The following is a 21,077-nucleotide window of genomic DNA, read 5'->3' on the forward strand; positions in this document are numbered from 1 at the left end:
TGCCTATTTCCCTGTCATACCACCCTAATGCCATGACCTCTCAACATAGAAGTAGGACAAGAAAATTGCACTCTGCGAAGCACTGAAGCTAGCCTAACTGGATGCCCAATACCTGCCTAAATTTAGAAGATGGGCAGCCTCTGAAGCCCAGCTTATATCTCTCTGTCACCATGTGTTGCTAACAAATCACTCAGTCCCAACAACAGGTAAAAAGCTGAACACAGTGAAGAATCAAGAACTCTTCTTGGATCCATAAAGGAGCTGAGGACACAGAGAAAACCCCTGTTCCCCAGATTGGAGAGACAAACAAAGGTACATGGGGAGTCACAGCTTACTGGAGCTGAGTGAAACTGCCTGGGGAACCAGTGCTGGAGGAGGAAAACTTGAACTGTAATTGACAAATTGCTAGAGGCTTAGTGCAGACAAGTCTAAGAGTTAAAAAATCCATGGAGACCCAGTCATGTGGGGTCCCCATGCTTTTGTGAGTCTTACCTCCAGGAGCACAACCAGGTTCTCACAGTAAATATCAGAGAAAAATCCCCTCTTCCTTCTGGCAATGGTTGGGGGGTAAAGAACTGTTTTGAAATACACCAGAGCATTTGTTTCTTAACAAGTCCTGCCTTCGGGGGGAAACCAGTTAACCAGAGTCTCACAGGCTGGGGTTTTATCAGAACCTAACTGACCTGCGGTGGGAGAAATACCCAACTCCAGCCCACCCTACCCATCTTGTCCCACCAAGAGAGGGGGAGGAAAAAAAAAAACAAAATCTAATTTGTAAACTTCACAGTCCAGAGGCATAGCCTCTGGGAAAAAAAAAAAAAAAAAACAATTTGTAAACTTCACAGTCCAGAGGCATAGCCTCACTAAAAGTCATGATCTTTCCCTCATTTTGTGATACTTTTTCAATCCTGATAAATATGATAAATCTATTACAAAGCTACCGTGGAAAAAAGGAAAAGATCTTTTGTATTAGTGTGTGAGTGTGTGCATTGTGTTTGTGTCTCTGGGTGGGGGAGTTGTGAAGTGAGGGAAAAACATTAGAATAAAGCTATTTAGAAGAACATGTATTTAGCTAAGAAGGAAATGAAAAGTGATACTAAATCTAACACTCAAGTAGATAAAGCTTTGACCATCTTCACAGGAAATAAATGAATAGTGCTAATAGCTGGATTCAATTTATAAGGTACTAAACGGATATTATAGGAGGAAGGGAGATAATTAATCTTCAGCTAGAACAATGAAAGATCAGCTGCAGTGTTATCTCAGTGCCACATTGCAAGACATTGGAGGTGGTTTGCCTTCCAATGTATTAATCAAAGACTATCCAGAATTAGGATGTTTAATTATTTGCAAGGATTCTTTGTATTTTTATCTCTGCATAAAGCCACTGATTACTGTACATAAAAAGTTTTCCCCTTAACAGCAATATTAATAACCCCTGAGTATAGAAATAAAGATATTTGACTTCAAAATTTAACAAAGCTATAGTTTTTGTGATTATTTGATAGAGTAGAAATTTGATTTCAGATTTAATAAAGCTTTAGTTTCTGGTGATTCTTTGAGTATTTGGTCTATATATGTATATTTTTTAAAGATTTTATTTATTTGGCAGAGAGAGAGACAGCGAGAGAGGGAACACAAGCAGGGGGAGTGGGAGAGGGAGAAGCAGGCTTCCTGCGGAGCAGGGAGCCTGACGTGGGGCTCGAACCCAGGACCCTGGGACCATGACCTGAGCCGAAGGCAGACGCTTAACGACTGAGCCACCCAGGCGCCCCAGGTCTATATTTTTTAAACTTTAGAACTGATAACAGTGTTATTCTACTTTCAGATGATTCAAATAAAAAAATTAAAGTCATAAAAAAATTAAAGTCATGATTGTTAAACACAGGAAAAACTGTCCAAATATTAATTCTGTTTTTGCAGATTACTTCAAAAATGCGTAACATTGGTAATGAGGAAAGTTTTGTGCAATCTATGCCTCATTACAAATGCATAAAACAAAATGGGAGAGTAGAAAGTCACAGCACCAATTCAAGCACATTCTTTACCTTACAGTATTTAACAAGTTTATTCTTAAAAGTTTTGTGAATAAGCCTCTATCATTATCAAAGTGATATAATCATCAAAATGACATTGTTTGGCTACTTTTCCAATAAACAAGTTTTGAAACAGGGATGTCATTTTTTTTCTGCTCTTCTTACACATAAACCTTCCCCTCTAGTTTGAAAAGACTGTCTCCCACTGTTTGCTATTACCTTGACTCTGCCCCCTAGTACATTTTGCAAGTATATCACATTTGCCTTTCAAATGTCTCTAACTCCAATCCTTTCTTATATTTATTTTACAATAGTCAAAAGGTTCTCAGCATATGCAGATTGATGGTGCCATAACTCCATGTATAAACCTTCAAGGTTTTCTTACCCTACAGATGCAGCCCAACCTTCTTAGTATAGAAGTTACAGCTCACCCTTAGCTTGGACCTACTTACCTATGCAGTGATATCTCCTATCCCATTCTTTCATCTCCATTTCAGCCAAACTACCAAATGTTTCTTGAGATACTCTGTAGATGTTTGCCAGTACTATACTTTTTTCTTCATAGAATTCCTTTCCCCACCCAACAGCATTACCCATGGAAAACTCACACTATCCCTTCAAGACACACGTTCTTTACCGGATTCCTACTACTCACAGTCAGTCCCTTAACTGAAGTACCACCACTTGCATTATAGTTACTTTATGTGCCTTCTCTCTAACTTTTGTATGTCTAAAAGTAACAAGTGGCATATAGGACATTGTAGGTGCTCAATAAACATATGCTGCCTTAATCAATGGACTCTCCCCTATTAGTAGATCAGCATGCCCCAACTTGTAAGCTGAGTTACTGGTGACCCTTCACTTTTGTACTAACATGCCCACCTCTAGCAGGCTTGGTTTTGCCATTCTCCCCATGACAGATTCTATTCTAATCCATATGTTTATTAGAATAAAAGTAAGTAGAGTAATATTTTGGTAGGAATACAAAAAGAAAAAAAATCGTTACTTTTAAGAACTGGTTGGTAGAAAACAATTCTCCATAAATCTAGCATTTCTGCATATCTTACAAAAACAAAGGCTTTTTCTGCCCTTTGGTTCCAAACAACCTTTACAAGTATGTTTACATGGAAAACAGCCTTGGACAATAGTGTCTCCCTCCAAAGAAGAATGCAGGTTTGTTAAATGTCCAGTATAAAAAAAAAGATAATACCTTTCTCTAAGGCAATGATTGTTCAGAATTGCTTGTAGCTCATTATAAAAGATTCAGGTTCCCTAAGCTCAGCGTTTCTCAGCTGTAACATATTAAAATCAGCCAAGAAAAGAAGTGCATAGGGCAGAGCCCAGGAAATTTCCAAAATATGGAGCTTCCAGTTGTCCTATCCCAAGGAGTCTTAATGTTTGTTACTTCCTCAAACTTGCTTTGTGATAATGTGCATGGTATATTATAAACCAGGGAAGTTTACTTGATGCTTGTTGTTCAGACTTTTTATTGAGGCTTGATCACATAAACCTGATTGACCACCAACATGGCTGACCACAGTCTCCAGCCCCTCAGGTGATTGACTGAGACCTCATGACCCAAAGACCCCACCTTAAATCATACTACATCTCAAAACCTGCCAGTAAACAAAGATATTTTTAGCAGGCAGAACATTACAAGGGCTCGGATATTACCTCTCAGGGACCAAAGATAAAGGCTCTACCTCTCTTTTCAGACCATAATCAATCAGACAATAGTATGCTTTTTATTTCAAAAACCATAGAAAAATTTGTTGAGGGTCAAAATATTCAATGGTCCATGTAGATGGACTTTCCACACTCCCTGACATCTGCAAATATCTGGTATCACTTAGTTTTAGAATTATCTTCTCAAAAATAATGAAGAACATTTCCTATCTTTAGCTTTCATACTCTTTCCTTGTCTACAGCTTAATAAGGTAGTTTGGTCACTGAGTATGGTCATCTCAGAAAGAAATAATCCTCCCTCAGCCACTTCCTGGGTGACAATGATGAACAAGGTGTGGGGGTAGCATACAGACATCTTTTGAAAATGTGAGATTCTGCTCTAACTATTCTTGACCATAATGCTATTTTCTTTTTCCTAAGGGCAATCCTTGGCTAGCTTGGTTGTCACACCTTGACTGCTAAGCCAAAACGGGACATAGGAGATTCAAACCAAATTCAGGTCCAGCCACCTGGATCTCTTCTTGCTTGATATGGTCTTATATCATAAGGATAATGACCATTTGGCTGTCCACTGCTTATTGAATCCTCCTACAGTAGCCCATACAGGACAAAGTATAGGACATAGTAGGTATCTGTAAGTCTTATAGAAATGGCCTTGCTGCTCTTGCAAATGATCCTTTGTCTGAAAGGGTTTGGTGTGAGTAGGAGATGACTGGAAAAGGGGTGAGGTTCTAGCTATTGAAATGGAAACACTGATTTTATGAACATGAAGGAAGCACCAATCCTGGTGCCTGGGGAGAGAACATCTTAGATATCAAAAAGAATAAGGAAAGGAGGAAAATTAATCATAATTTTCTTTCAGAACCTTCTGTGGAAACTTTCACATGAAAGAAAATATCTCAGTATGACTCTTCAAAACTTTATTTTATTTACTTGACTTTATTTACTTAAAGTCAACTGAATCTTAGGTCACCTATCCATCCCCTTCCAGATGAGTCTGTCCATGTCTCTTAACTTTCTCAAGATGTCTACCTGAAAGAGCACCGGATGGCCCTTACTCCCAAAATACATCTGGATGTCTTCCCCACCCCAATTTTTAATCATTTAGTTGGGCAGAGGAAAGCCAACCAGCTGGTACTGTGGAAAAACTGGTAGTCCTTCTTAAAAAAAAAAAAAAAAGAATAGACTCAATTATTTAAACCGAATTTTGAACTCTCAAGGCAATAATCCAGCCAGGTGGACTACACTGGAAGCACTTTCAACTTGTGCCCCCTCACTGATGCAGGTTCTATTTGGTCACCATCAATTATAAGCAACACTTTCTTTCCAAGGGCATCTTCAGAATTACATTTTCAGGTGGAAGCTAGGCACTAACATGTCTTTCTCCCAAAAAACATGTTGGCTTGCACCTTAGTAAGGGTGATAAGAGACCTTCCGTGTTTAAGGAAATACCCCCTCTGCCCTAGAAGGCATCCAGCTCGGTCAGAACTCACTGACTAGGGTTGATATGAATGAGACAACTGCCCTATATTTCTTTCTTGCAAGACAATGTAGAGGCTGGGCAATCTTGAAAACAGTTTTGTGCGCCTGGCTTAATTCCGTAAGCCAGGTGGAAAGGTCAATATGGAAACTTAAAGGAGAAACCATCTGGCTTTCTACAAGACACCCTAATGGTTCATGGAGGTATGGCACGATTGAGGTAAATAGTGCATGTCAGCCCCATCCTTCTGCTTGGAATCTTGCTGGGAATGCCTTAATTAAATGCTATTTGAGACAAACTAAGTAGATTTGGTCCCAGCCCCTATAAGTTAGATGAACTAGAATGTTGCAATCTTAGAAATGAATACCATAGCAAAGATGATTCAGACACAAAAAGATACAATTATTTGGAGACCATTCCCCATGGATATCTCACATTTCTGCACATTTTTGTGAGCAAGGACACTACGACTAAGTACACTTTTTTCTGGACTGTTTTTAAGGATGTCTGTATAGCAGATAGAAATAGTGCGTTTCCCTCCAAGAGAGAGTAAACAAACCCGCTTGTCTCCTACAAGGCAAAGGTCAAACAGGTCTGCTTGCAGCTCCTTATAAAATATTGGGGTTTCTTAAACTTGGGGTTTCTTGGCTGTGATGGAAATCTACTACATACACAGCATTCACTTGAGCCCTTCTGCATCTCCCTACACATGAAACTCATAATGCTTGCTGCAATGGGGGAACAAGCCCTTTGTCTCTGACACAGAAGTCTCATGTTCTCCACCAGAATTCAAAAAAATGGCAGCAGACTAACTCATTAGCTCTCTAGTAAGGTATAATTTCTGACCCTTTAAAATTCTTGATAGTGGTCAGAACTTTCAAAACAAACTTATGTACCTAGCATGAGAGATGGGGGTGGGAGGGAGTCCAGAATGAGGAAAAAAACTGCATATAATTTCCATAGTTGTTCTTTGTTAATTTGTGCATTTTTTTTTCCCCTCATGGACAAATTTCCCCCTCTCAGTTAAGCAGAGACATATACAAAAACATAGTTCTCACTACCTAACCTCAAACTGAAATATATATATATATTTCTTTACTTAATTTGCAAATTAATATAAATAGGCTTGCCTTCATTTCATACATACAATTTGGGAAATCCATATTTTTGAATCAAAATATCAAGATACTAAAGAAGAGAGGAGCAATTGTTAAGGAAAATACTTTTCGGAAGTTATTAAAGTGGGATTGTAACTCTTAGTCTATTGCTTTGCCAACTGTACAAAATATGTGTCTATAATGAACAATTCATACAATTCCAGAAATACTAGAAAAGGAAATACTGCAAGCAGCATCCAGTCCCATGGCAGTTACACTGAACCTCTGGAGTGCTGTAGATTTTTGCATTATGTACAAACACGTGATCGTTTCAATTGGTCCATCTATATATATGCCTGCTCTGAGTTATGAATATGCCAGTATATGAGTACTTAAAAGCTGTTATGTTTTAAGATCATCTACGAAATTATTTTTAAAATTTTTGTGATCTGGATCTTTTCTACAATTATTACCAGTTGAAAACGTACTTCATCCTTTCTGGAATGGAAACGGGAATATATACTCTGGGACATTTGAGTATGAAGGCCCAAAGGGACATAGGCCTTGGGAACAGCTGGGTTTTGGGGCCTGATTTCTTGTAAATATTAAATCTAATTTTTCCCAATTACAGCCGGCACATATGGATGTAATACTAGTACAGCATCTCATTCAAGAATATCAGTATAGTTAAGGTATTTGGGTTCATTTAAAGTTTATGGTCAGAACAACCTAAGGCCAAGGGTTCAAACTTCCAGTGTCTGCTAATTGGCAAAAATCCAAGTGAGATAATTCAGTTGGTTGCTATTTTTGTCTCAAATGAGTTTTATAACTGATTCTTATTGTTACATACTAGGGTCAGAAATACTCCACAAATAATGTTTAAAGAATATTTTCGAACACAGAAATAAGCTACCCTTGTATACATTCTTATGAAAATGCTGCATGTTATTTTAATTAAATTGTGATGTTGTAAAATTATTTCACTTCTTATACACCTGCTAAAGGAATATTATAATATTTAAAATCAGACTTTTTAAGTCTCACGTCAGTCATAAATTTCTAAGGGATTATTTTGTCAGAACCTTATAATTGAAGGTTCTTATTAAATAGGGACTTTTTTCCATATGATTTATGAATTTTAAAGTATAAATTTTATACATCACTAGTGTTATTTTTTGCAATAGATTCTGTGAGGTAAAAGCTCCACTTCACTTGATTAATGGATATCTGTTTATGAAGTCAGTAGTTCAATAGCGCCATTGTTTTTAACCAGATGATAGGTAAGTCTATTGGGTGGTTTGAAAAAAAGGATGGAAGGATAAGAGGGAGGGAGGAAGGGAAGGAAGGAAGAAAGAGAGGAGAGAGAAAGAAAGTGTGTTTAAGGAAATAAAAAAATGCTATAAGCAGTCATCCACCAAGTAGGGCATATATTTTAATATTTACCCTTTTAGTTGACTAAATGATAACTTGTATTAACTGTGAACATAACCTGCCTTCTAGCAGAAAGCAATTACTTCAACAAAAATGTTTGTTTAATTATGTCCGCATTTCTGAATAGCACAGAAGTTCAAGTGTGTAGGTAATAAAGGGAAAAGGCTTTCCCAAACAAGAACATGGGGAAGGCTTGAATATGTTCCAGTGAACTATGTCCGTGGAACCTGGGCACTTGATTCAAATTCCCTGCTAATATTAAAAACTAAGTTATAGTAGTTATGATCCTGATTTGGACATTCAGACATGCAAGAAAGAAAATAATCTGCTCCCTCCTTGAAAGAAAACATTTCTTCTTCTCTTTTATGTCAGAGTAATTCTGTACCCCTTTTATGGCTCTTATCACACCCTGCCTTCATTTTAGTTATTTACGATATCTCCCCTCTCTCTGTACACTCCTCGGGCACCTGATTCACCCTTATATTGTTATAGTGCTTAGCGTAGCCTTTGCACAGAAATGTTTGGGATATGAAGGAATAGAAAAAAGAATGACTCCTTTATACAGTTGACCCTGTGTGGGTGGAGCCAAGATTGTTGTAGCCTCAGCAACAACTCAGCGTAGTTCAGAACTTATTCTTCCCTTACATCTGGGCATAATTCTGATTGTCCTCATCAGTCACAACAGTTGACTAAGAGCTTCAGGGTAATAGCTAAGAGAATGGGCCCCAGAGCCAGACTGCTCTGAACCCAAACCCTGCTTTGCCCCATTCCTATCTGTGTAATGTTTTGCAAGTTACCATAGTTCTCCAGGCCTCAGCCAATCTCCACTATAGGATCGTTGTGAGATTTAAATGAGTTAATCCACATAAGGTACTTAAACATCGTCTGAAACATGGAACACATTGCCATGTGTTAGCCATCATCATCAGTATTAATTTAGAATTGCAATACTAAGCACAGACCTATCAGGCACAAAGTTGAGAACTACCCTCAGGCTTTCTCTCTATTCACCAAAGGAGATACATTTTCCTCAGAATATAGGAAAGACTCAATTTCTTTTCCTTAATTTGAACTTGACTGGGGTATAATTGACAAAATTGTAAGATATTTAAGGTGGGCATTGTGGCAATCTGATCAACATTATGAAAGTGTTCTACTCTCTCCTCAAATTCCAGGTATACAGTGTTGTCACCCTTAGTCACCATGTTTTACTTTCCATCCTCAAAACTCAATTTCATGTGCCCTAAAAGCACCCTGAGGTTTTATTTTACTTTTCTCAAGCAAAATTTGTTACCTAAATTTCCTAAAGCTGACCAGTCAGATATCAGCTCCAAAATATCCCTCTGACAACCATATTTCTTCTGCCTGGGCCTTTCAGACATGCAAGAAAGAAAATAATTTGCCCCCTCCTTGAAAGAAAGCATTTCTTCTTCTCTTTTATGTCAGAGTAATTCTGTACCCCTTTTATGGCTCTTTATAACTTCTTGATTAGTTAGGATATAACTTCTTGATTAGTAACCACTATCTCTATTTAATGAGAAAAGTACATTTCTTACAACTTTCCGTAACATATCTCACTCTGTGAAGTCAATCAGAGCTGGTTTCAGGTTTGAAAATAGCATTCATCATTCTTCTCCCAGCATGAATTGAAGCATATACTTTCCTTCGAGATGCAAACTTGAAAAGACTGTGATTCACTGCATTTGATTAAGTAAATCTTCTTCATAAATACATTCCTGGCAATGGAAATATAATGGATATTTATCCTTTATCTTGTGTTTTGATCTTTAATGGATCATAATAGTAATAATAATAATAATTAATAATAATAATAAATCCATTTTCTGATGGCCATGATAGGCATGTTACACTTGGCAGCTTGACCAGATTTTCATTCTTGACACACACTGTCAGAGAAGCCAGAAAAAAGCTCAGTTTTAAGAAAGTGAGAGACTGATCTATGATGTATTCAAGAAATAAATAGCTCTACTACATTAATAGAATTCTAATATACCTCACCCAGGCTTACATGGAACTTGTAATGACAGTATATTTAAGAGAAATTAACTCAAGATATGTAAATTGATTGAGTGTTGAACCGTGCCACAGTTATTAGAACTAATTTGCCCCATCTGAATCTTACATTGACTTTTATACTGTTTTAATAAGAATCCATTATGAGGCTCATTTTAGGGAAAGGGATTCTATTAAGCAAAAGTAACCACATATGCATCCAAGCAAATGCCAAGTAGAACAAGTAATAGATTTTAAATGGAAGTTAAAATTCATAAATGTAATGAGTGATAATAATAAATCATAATTTGTATAATTCTTTTTATTAACAAAGCCCCTTCAAATATCCTATCTCATTCAGTCTTCATAAAATTCTTTGGTAAAGAAAGATATTTATCTGTAGTTTAGGTCTGACACCCTATGGATTTCTATTGCTGTTTGACAATAATATCTTATGAGTTGGGATTTTATCAAGGCAATATTCAAGAATAAACCAATGGAATTGAATTAGTCATGTTTAAATGTTCTAGGAAAGTCAGTGGAGCTAAAGAACATTACATTACCTTATTTCTTATCCTCCCAAAAAACATGACTAATTTGCATGAGAGACCAGGTGGTCAATTTGCATAGATAAGACCCTAGAAAATGTGTGCTACATTATGAAGTTTGGGGGCCGGGGGAAGGGAAGGCTGGCAGAATAATGCAGGGCGTGCTTTTTTTTTTTTTTTTATCTTCGGTTTGTTAACTCAGGCAAAGTCTGACTGGATCAGCAGGGACCAAAAATCTCTTTGTTCATTTTCTAAAACCTTGGCCATTTTTCAAACTAAAAATATCATGTTTATATTTTAGGCACACTTAATAAAGTAAATAATAATAGAATAAAATAATCAAAAAATAATAGAAAGTTGAATTGAGAAATGTAGCATGGCTAAAGATAGTTTCAACTCATCTAAATTTCATTTTCTTGATAGAGCATTACTTACTTTATCCTTCTATTTAAAACATATTATTATATTAAAATGTATTAGTTATAGAAACAATACTGATTATACGCATTTTATTCAACTTTTGGTTACTAGTAATAAATCTGAAAATACTTCAAGCTTCTTAAAATAAAGCTAATACAGTTGTTTCCCCCTTCTTAAAGCTGACATTAGGAAATGGAATGTTAACTCTTCTATTTTTGGGTAGCAGAGGGTGGTTTGTGCACTCTTCTCGTATCAAATTTGCTAGCTACAGGGGAAAGAACAAGTGCCATCATTTGTTGGTTTTACTCTGATAAGGGAGAGAATAGTACCTCCACTACTACAAAACACCTCCCTTTCCCACTTAAAATGACACTTGGTAAGAATGGGAAGCACTAGTGGAGATCAAAGTTATCTCAGTAATTAACCTTTAAGAAAGAGAAATCCCTGGTTATCCATGAAAGGAGTGGAGAGGAAGGATGATATCTAAATCCCTCTAAATATAGAATAAAATAAATTTTCATTTATCCCCCTGATAACACAAGAGATGGGTGCAGGTTCCCTGGAGGGAAAGAAAAACAGCCACATCAACTTAAAATGGAAAAAAGCTTCAGATGTGAATCTTCCAGAAAGAAATTCCCAGTCACAGAGCAGGGTCAATGAGTGGCTATTCAAGGAATGTCTAATGTTCAACTCTCAAGTTGTTTCCTTTTTAGATTTGTAAGTAACCACCATCATTCCTAACTATCTACTTAAAATCTTACACATAGGAAAAAAAAAAAAAGACTTGTGTTAGTTGTGCACTGAAGAATGGAGACATACAGAAAGAATAAAGAGACAATTCAACCTAATCAAGCAAAAGACAGGAGCAAGAATAAGAGTGTTTCTTCTTTTTTACAAGGGAAATCCTTGGAAATCCTGTGAACATATTGGAATTCCCAGAATTTCCTGGGATTGAAGTTCAAGTTTTATTTATTTATTTTTGTTTCCAATATATATTAGAAGAGAGAGAAAGTCGGATGGCTGGAAAATAGTTCACTACATATGTAACTTTTATTCATGTAAACACTATTTATGCCAGGTTCATTTAATGTGCTGTGGTATTTAATAAACTGGTAACATAAGATCTTTCCTATTGCTAATTTATTTCCTTATTTGTGTATCCTGAAGAGGGGGCAGCCCGTTGTCCTAGAAAGAGTAGACAATGGCTGGCCCATCAGCAGACAGCAAACAGCTTGGTTATAACCCTGTCATGGAATTTCCTGGAGATCAGGGACTTTGTCATCTATGATGCTATATCCGCAGTACCTTGTAAATATTTGATGAATGAAAATTTGTACTTCTGTCTGGCTCATTATTTAACATTTTTCACACAAAAAAACCCGTGTTAGTAGTGCCTTTAAAAATGAAAGTATAACACCCAAAAAACAAGTAACCCAGTTAAGACATGGGCAGAAGACATGAATAGACACTTTTCCAAAGAAGACATCCAGATGGGTAGCAGACATATGAAAAGATGTTCAACGTCACTCATCATCAGGAAAATACAAACCAAAACCATGATGAGGTACCGTCTCACACCTGTCAGGATGGCTAAAATTAACAACACAAGAAAAACAAAAGGTGTTGGCAAGAATGCAAAGAAAGGGGAACCCTCTTGCACTGTCAGTGGGAATGCAAGCTGGTGGAGCCACTGTGGAGAAGAGTATGGCATTTCCTCAAAATGTTAAAAATAGAACTACCTGGGGCGCCTGGGTGGCTCAGTCATTAAGCGTCTGCCTTTGGCTCAGGTCATGGTCCCAGGGTCCTGGGATCGAGCCCCGCATTGGGCTCCCTGCTCCGCGGGAAGCCTGCTTCTCCCTCTCCCACTCTCCTGCTTGTGTTCCCTCTCTCACTGTCTCTCTCTGTCTCTCTCTCTGTCAAATAAATAAATAAATAAAATCTTTTAAAAAAAAAATAGAACTACCTTACGACCCAGTAATTGCTCTACTAGGCATTTACCCAAAGGATACAGAAATACAGATTTGAAGGGGTACATGTACCCTCCTGTTTATAGTAGCATTATCAACAATGGCCAAACTATGGAGAGAGTCCAAATGTCCATCAACTGATGAATGGATAAAGAAGATGTGGTATAAATACACACACACACACACACACACAATGGAATATTACTCAGCCATCAAAAAGAATCTTGGCATTTTGCTATTTGCAATGATGGGCATGGAGCTAGAGTGTATTATGCTAAGTGAAATAAGTCAGTCAGAGAAAGACAAATACCATGTGATCTCACTCATATGTGGAATTTAAGAAAGAAAACAGATGAACATATGAAAGGGGGAAAAGAAAAAAGGAGAGAGGGAAACAAGCCATAAGAGACTCTTAACAATAGAAAACAAACTGAGAGTTGATGGAGGGATGTGGGTGGGGGGTGAGCTAGATGGTTGATGGATATTAAGGAGGACACTTGTTGTGATGAGCACTGGGCATTTTATGTAAGTGATGAATCACTAAATTCTACTCCAGAAACCAATATTACACTGTTACGTTAACTATCTAAAATTGAAATTTAAAAAAATGAAGGTTTACATAAAGACTGATTTACTCAAAGATTTAAAACTAATAAATCCTGAAAACCTAACTGAAAATGGGACTCTTTACATAAGAGTTTGAAATAGTTTCAGTTCTGATAGGCAGTTATAGAGAACAGCAATTTTGACTTTTCTTTTTAATTACTTGTATCTATAACTGTAAAGCTTTGTTGTTGTTTTTTCCCTATGAATCATTCTCCAGATAATGTCATTTTGAGCACTAATTGCATCTGATGAAAGTAGAATTGGTACTGCTTGGGAGTTTAAGAATAATTTTGATGGAATCGTTATTTCACTGTGAATATAATATCATTATTTTTCCTATATACACATACAATTATTCTTCCAATGCCACAGATTTGAACATTTGATTGAAAGATAAATTCTTTTTTTAAAAAATGTTAAGAATAAATTTCTTTCCTGTCCATGCAAATAAAGAGTCCCAATATATACATCAATCTGTGTAGTGATTTCTATTCACTCATGCCTACTTGCCTCTCTGCATTTTAAGGAAAAGTATTTTAAGCTTCTTGCTGATGCTACTTCTTCTGTTATAATCTGAAAAAAACAAAATCACATGATTTATGGGTTTTAGCATAAGGGATACATGTTTTAGCCCTAGAGTCCAACTCATTAACAAATTTGACTTTTCTAGACACCTTTACCTGATCGAATGCTACTATTGCATTCTGTCCCTGAGAAGAACATCTCTGATGTTACCCAGCTACTGTTTTACCATGCTCTCTAGTTTCACTTTTCTGTCTCATGCCATTCTCTCTCTCTCTCTCTCTCTCCGGTTACTTTGCTTTGACAGGTTGGCATTGCATTCTTTATTCATCATGTTTCTATAATTAGAATTCTGATAATAGGAGGAGAAAATAGCATGGGCAGAGGTATAGTTTTTGAATCTCTCCAATCTCCTAATAACAGCAGAACAATGGTGTGAGAAGAAGCTGCTGAGAATGGAATAAATCTGCAGAGGCAATAGAAACAAAGACAAGGAACACTGAAATTCAAGTTGGGGAGGGGAATAAAGTCAGGAAATCTCAGAAAGCAAATCACCATATTTTCAGCACTATAAAAATTTTTTTGAAATTAAAAAAAAGGAGAGGGAGCTCTGGAAAGCTAGAACTATGCTAAATCACATCTTTTTTTAAGATAAAATGATTGTGTTATTCTTATTTAATAAAAATAAAGACTAAAGAAAACATACCTTCATATGAGAAACACAACATAGATATAATACATTACTTTTACCAATTGAGTACTATAGTAAAGATGGGCTTCTGTGAATATGGTGAATCAGGGCCAAGTTAACATGAAGCATGATATGTCTCAATGCTTATGCCAGTTCTGACTTTGAACCACGTCATAACAAAAGAGAGCACAAAGGTGGAATCCTGTATAAGGCAATTTGACTTAGAATGGCCCTCGAAGCTTAGAAATAGCAATTGTGAGTAATTAAAAAGACTTCACTCAAACCACTTAGATTTAAAACGTAGGCTTAAAATCAAGAAAATTTATTTTTTAAGTGCATTCAAGTAAATCAGTAAAGAAATCTTTTTGAAAGATAAAGAAAACTGTTTTTTTTTTTAAAAAAAAAAAGAGCAACTCTAGGGGTAAGGGTGAGGGCTTGAGCAAAATGGTTGAAACAGAGGAGAGACGGGCTTCCAGTTACCAAATGACTATGTTATGGGAATAACAGACACAGCGTAAGGAATAGAGAGAATGACATGGTAATAGTGATGTGTGGGGACAGTTGGTAGCTACACTTGTGGGGAACATAGCCTAACATATAGACTTGTCGAATCACTATTTTGTACACCCAAAGCTAATGTAACAGTGTGTCAACTATATTCAAATAAAAAAAATTACAAAAAAAATTTAAAGTATACCTAACCAAATTGGTTCAGAGTTTCAGGGTTGGGGAACACATCCAGGTGCTGGGAGTGTGGCATGCCCAGCAAAGGGCATGGAAGCTCCACACCCTATCCCCACTTTTTACCCTATTCATCTCTTTCACCTGGCTGTTCCTACATTGTATCTTTTATTAAAAGAATAATAATAATCCAGTAAGTTAAAAAAAAGGCAACACAAAAGGGTCATAGTGAATTCTATACAAAGTTATTATAAGAAAAAAGAGAGAGAAAAAATAAGGAGCAGAGTAAAACCCCCACAATGAAAATAATGTAAACTATAATACTAATAATAACAAATGTAAACTTTAATGCACTACTTCAAGAACAGCTAAAAAACTAAAACAATTATACAAGACCTAAAATAACATAAATCTGAATTACAAAAGAGAAGAAATGAAGTAGAACTTTGGAAAGAATTAAAAATAAAACAATCATTCGGAAACACAGACCAAACTAGAAAGAATACAAGAGCCATGAACATAGTACATAATGTCTTAGTATAAATAGAAGATCAAAGGAAATGAAGAGATAAATAGGATTAAGAGAATGTGATGATTATAGAAGACAGATAAGATCTAACAGATGCCAGAAAATCCTGAAGAAAACAAAGCAAGGGTACAGGACAAATACAAAAAACTACATTCTAAGAAAACTTTCCAGAGACTTAAATAAAAATATATTTGTAACTACATATTGAAAGAGTATGCCTCATCCCTGAGACTACCAAACACTAAGGTATATTCAGATATATTCTACTACAATTACTGGGCTTTACAGAAAAAAAAAAATCTTCAAGTATTAAGGTAAAAAGATCAAGTGATGAATAGCCAGCTAACAAAAGAAGGACAATTAAGGGGCGCCTGGGTGGCTCAGTTGGTTGAGCGACTGCCTTCTGCTCAGGTCATGATCCTGGAGTCCCGGGATCGAGTCCCGCATTGGGCTCCCTGCTCAGCGGGGGGTCTGCTTCTCCCTCTGACCCTCTTCCCTCTCGTGCTCTCTGTCTCTCATTCTCTCTCTCTCAAATAAATAAATAAAATCTTTAAAAAAAAAAAAAAGAAGGACAATTAAGGACAATTGGGTTATTATCAAACTGATGCTATGCTTTATGGCAGAAGAAATGGAGTAACATTTTTGTTAGTCAAGTGAAGAAAATGTGAACTAAGGAATGTATATCCAGCAAAACTGAATTTCCAGATAAGTTTATCTGATAATCAATGTGCAAAAATTCAAGGAAAGATGTTCCTTTGATCTCTTTCTGAAGCATCTACTACAGAACAGTTTCAAAGAGCCAAAATGACTATTTGAAAGAGACCCTGCCATAAGGACTGAAGGTGAACATTAAGTATACAATTGCATGGACAGCTAAGTCTAACTAGTTAGGAGATAAAGTGCAATATGTAGTAGCTGTGATCTCTGACAATGTAGATATATTACGACTGCAAAAAAAAAAAAAAAACAGGAAAATGAGGGTAACATGCAAAAGATATTTTTTAACTGTTTTCAGTCACTTTTTTTCCCCATAGTATTAATATTAGTGTTGCAACTCTAAGTGAATTATATAAATGTTGGGTAAAACAACTGAGTAATTCAAATTGTATCATCCTCTGAGCCCTGAAGATTAATAATACTGAAAAAAAAATGAAAGAAAGAAGAAAATGAAAGTAAAGAAAAAGAAAGGAAAATTTTAAAAATTGTTCACCTTTGGAAGATCAGAAACAAAGGAACGATTTTTTTAAGAAAATGAGTATAACTTACCATTGGGAAACCCTTTGGAGAAGTTTCATTTTCCTTCCTCACCCTAGGCTTACTCTATTTGCTAGAGGACATGGACTAAAACTGCATCTTATTTAGTTCTCATAACAGTCATGTAAAATAATTATTATCTCCATGTTACAGAGACAAAAGTAAAGCTCCAAGACACTAAATTATTTGCATAAAACCTCATAGCTAATAAACTGGGCTGTGGTTCAAATTAAGTCCTTTTGAGTCCAAGTCCAACGTCCATTCTGTTATGATACATGTGCACACAAGCACAAACAAAATACAAGAGAAAAGAGGGGCTCCAGGGTGGCTCAGTCAGTTGAGTGGCCGGCTCTTGGTTTGTGCTTACGTGGTGATCTCAGGGTCCTGAGATCAGTCCCGCATTGGGCTCCATGCTCAGTGCAGAGTCTGCTTGAGATTTTTCTCCCTCAGCCCCTCCCCTCCCCTACCACTCGCTCATGTGCACGTGCGCCGGCCCTCTCTCTCTCTCTAAAATAAAATAAATAAAATCTTTAAAAATAACACACAAGACAAAAGACTATTTTCCCAGTATTTCCAATAATTTCCACTGACTAGCATTGTTTTTAATTTGTATTAAGTTGTAAAATACAGGGGGGAAAGTTCGCTTGTCTTCCTACCTCAATGCATCTATGAAATTTTGCATACGTCTACATCCATACAGTATTGAGTATCTTCAGCATCCCAGTAGGCTCCCTCCTGACCCCTCACAGTCAGTACCTTCCCCCAAACTAACTTAACTTGTATCCCAAAAGCTCTGTTTTCACTATTCTTAAACTTTACAAAAACGGGATTCTATAGTAAGTTCCATTCTGCGTCTGGCTCATTTTGCTCAACCTCGTGTCTCTGAGATTTCCCCGTATACTTGCGTCTGTGTGGTTGTATCCATGCAGCTACTCTATTTTTTTCTTTTCTTTTGATGTATTTACTCTACTGTGAGTAAATATCCACAATGTATTTTTATTTATTTTTATGTTGATTGAGATCAAATTGTTTTAGTGTGAGGTTATCATAAATAAACCTGTAATAAACATTGCTTTGCATATATTTTGATGACCATAAGCACTCATTTTTCTTGGGGATGACCTCATATCATAGTATAGGGATATACTTAGCTGTAGGTGAGGTTAGTCTCATTATAACCTAAACAATTCTGGGTTTGGCCCAAATAACCACAACTTCTTAAAGGCATTTGACTTGTTTCCCATTGCAGGAAATCTTCAAACTCCTTCAAGGCAAATAAGAAAGGCCCTTGTTGCACTTTTTGCTGACATCTTTTCCAGCCTGATCTATTGTCAGGACTGATATTAAACTTGACTCCCTAGAGACATAGAACAGCTTGAAATTACCTATTCTGATGCTACCACACTCACATCTTTGCTAATGCCGAAACTTCTGCCTAGGGAGTTCTTCCCCTCAATATTAATTTTGTTTCATCCTATTTATCCCTAAAGATGTGTTTATATTTCTACCACTCCACCAGACTGTGAGTTCTTTCAGAACATTCTCTCATTCATCTTTATGTTCCTAACCCCCAGCATTATATCTGAAAAGCACTTAAAGAAGTGAACACATGAATTCAGGAAACATCCAAACTCAAAGAACTGGAAGAAAAGACATCTTTGTTGTACCATCTTCCCTCCCCTAGTTGTGTCCCTCGTAGTGCAAAATTGCATCTCTGAAGATATAATAGAAAATTAAATATAGTAAATTTAAATATCTTAAATCTCTAAGATTAATGCAGAGGGTCTACATTTTCAAAGATTATGGTCACTAATTTTGAACTCAAATGCAAAATTTTAAAAATTACTTTGTACAACTTGTCCATGATCTTAATAATTTCAAGATGATGTTCCAAATGGAACTTCCACAACAAAGAATAAAAATATTATATTTTTACCCATTTAAGCATTAGGATTTCTGTACATACATATAAATTGATCTGGAACTAGACTGTACATCTGGCAACATTTTGTAGACTGGATTAGAACCTCATGAAAAATCAAAATGCATTACAGATTTAGTGTAGAATTGTAGCTTAATTGTATTCCTCATACCCTATAATAAGCATGCATTAAGATTAGATTATCTTCAAAGGCATATGGTTAACCAAATGTGCAAAGAAATACAAGGTTTCAGAGTAAAACATTAGCAATGTATATGCAAGTAAAAATGTTGTGTGTAACTATACCAAAGTAGACATATGCTTTAAATAGTTGCCACTTCTCCTCATCACAGAACCATTTCAGTTTTAAGGAAGAGGTACAGCTCGGGTCATGATCCCAGGGTCCTGGGATGGAGCCCCGCGTCGGGCTCCTTGCTCTGAGGGGAGCCTGCTTCTCCCTCACCCTCTGCTGCCCCACTGCTTGTGCTCTCTCTCTCTCTCTGTCTGTGTTAAATAAGTAAGTAAAATCTTAAAAAAAAAAAATTTTTAAAAAGCCAAAAAGAACAATTCCTGATGCATTAGATCTCTTGTACTTTGCATGGCAATTTTCACTTTGAAGTTCCAAGAGAAAACCTTCTCTCTCCTTCTCTCTGAAAGGTTTATAGAAGATGTTTTATTTTTTTATTGGTTTCAATTATTTTTACAAGGGGAAAAAAAAAGAAGAAGAACCTGATGTCTGGGCAACATGCTACACTAGCTGATGTTGATCAAACAATTCCATATGCTGATCCAAGTGTAGAAGGTGAAAACCTCTGCCATCATTAACTGTGATTGAATTCTTTCCAGGAATCAGATATTATAACATTATCTGTTTTTCATCTTTTATTTAATATACTTCCTGTAAAGTGTGAAATATTAGAAGAAATTCATATAGACTTTATTTTTGCAATGACTTAAAAAGGGGGATTCAGTTGTGGGAGGTTACCGGGAAAAGCACACTAAATAAGTGTGAGGTTATTGTGCAGATTTAAATTGTTGCCTTCAGCATTGATAAAAGTTTCTAGAAATGTGGTCAACCCCTTTTTCCTGGTACAGCAAGGGAGATATCCTTATGAATGGAGATTTTCCCTACACATGTAAGTAAGTCTTACAAAATCGTAACTTCTTCTACTCAGTTTTCAGATCATCTCCTGTGTCTGCTGTTTCTTAAAAATAATCCCCTTGGGGCACCTGGGTGGCTCAGTCAGTTAAGCATCCCACTCTTGGTTTCGGCTCAGATCATGATCTTCCATTGGTGAGATCGAGCCCCATCTTAAGCTCCACACTTAAAGGGGAGTCAGCTTCAGATTCCCTCTCTCCTTCTCCCTCTCCCTGCCCCTCTGCCTCTCCCCTGGTTCGCTCTTGCACACATGCTCTCTCTTTTTCTCTAAAATAAATAAGTAAAATCTTTTTAAAAAATAATCACCTTAAAACAATCCTTAGTCCAAAGAAGCACATTTTGGAAAGGCAAATTCTCCTTCCTTTCAAATGCCAACAAGTTTTTGAGATTTTGGATTTTATAAAGAAAACAGACAGGACTGAACTTCTCCCAAGAATATATGATCAATCCTTGGGTGTCTCTTAGAATAACCTTACTTTAACCAATTGCAACTGAAAACTCTAGGGGTTGAAAATTCTGGGATCATATAAGCTACAAAGAATATGGAAGTAATTAAATTCAGGAAATGATAAGGAAAATGACAACAGAATAACTGCAGGACAGAAAAAGCTCACAAGGGTTTTAAAGAAAGAGACCATGGATATGTAAATATCCTAAACATCATCAATGTCAATGACAAACTCCCTCCTTGGGCGAATACTTCCAGTAGAAGGGAATTGGGCTGTTTCTTGGGGACATTCAAACCTTGATCTGAGATTCTGCACATATTAGAAAACTGTATGGAAGAGCTTCATAGGTAGGCAGAAGGAGAAAAGGAATAGTTTGCCGCTGCTAACTCCAGTCCTTGTTTTCTCAAACCTTACCGCTTCCCTTAACCAGTGTTTGAAGAAGAAAAGGGAAAGGAAATAAAGGGGAGGGAAGGGAGGGGAAGGAAGCTGGAGGAGAGGGGGGAAGGTAGGGGAAGAGAGAAGTAGGGAGAGAGAGAAAATGAAAGGACAGTGGACAGAAAAACTGTCAGAAGGTTCCTACTGAATTT

The 21,077-nt window shown here is 36.6% G+C and overlaps 1 long non-coding RNA gene across 1 annotated transcript in view; it reads left to right on the forward strand.

Moving 5' to 3' along the window:
• The first annotated feature begins 201 nt into the window (after positions 1-201).
• The window catches only part of LOC123834504 (uncharacterized), a 68,228-nt gene continuing 47,352 nt past the window's right edge, over positions 202-21,077 (forward strand). The window contains exon 1 of the long non-coding RNA XR_006788456.3: positions 202-312. This is a non-coding gene — a long non-coding RNA (uncharacterized LOC123834504). The remainder of the gene's footprint in view (positions 313-21,077) is intronic.

The sequence above is a fragment of the Mirounga angustirostris genome, unplaced genomic scaffold (genome assembly GCF_029215605.1).
Source record: "Mirounga angustirostris isolate CCGP_5_RB_7025 unplaced genomic scaffold, mMirAng1.0.hap1 SCAF_1, whole genome shotgun sequence".
Taxonomy (NCBI): domain Eukaryota; kingdom Metazoa; phylum Chordata; class Mammalia; order Carnivora; family Phocidae; genus Mirounga; species Mirounga angustirostris.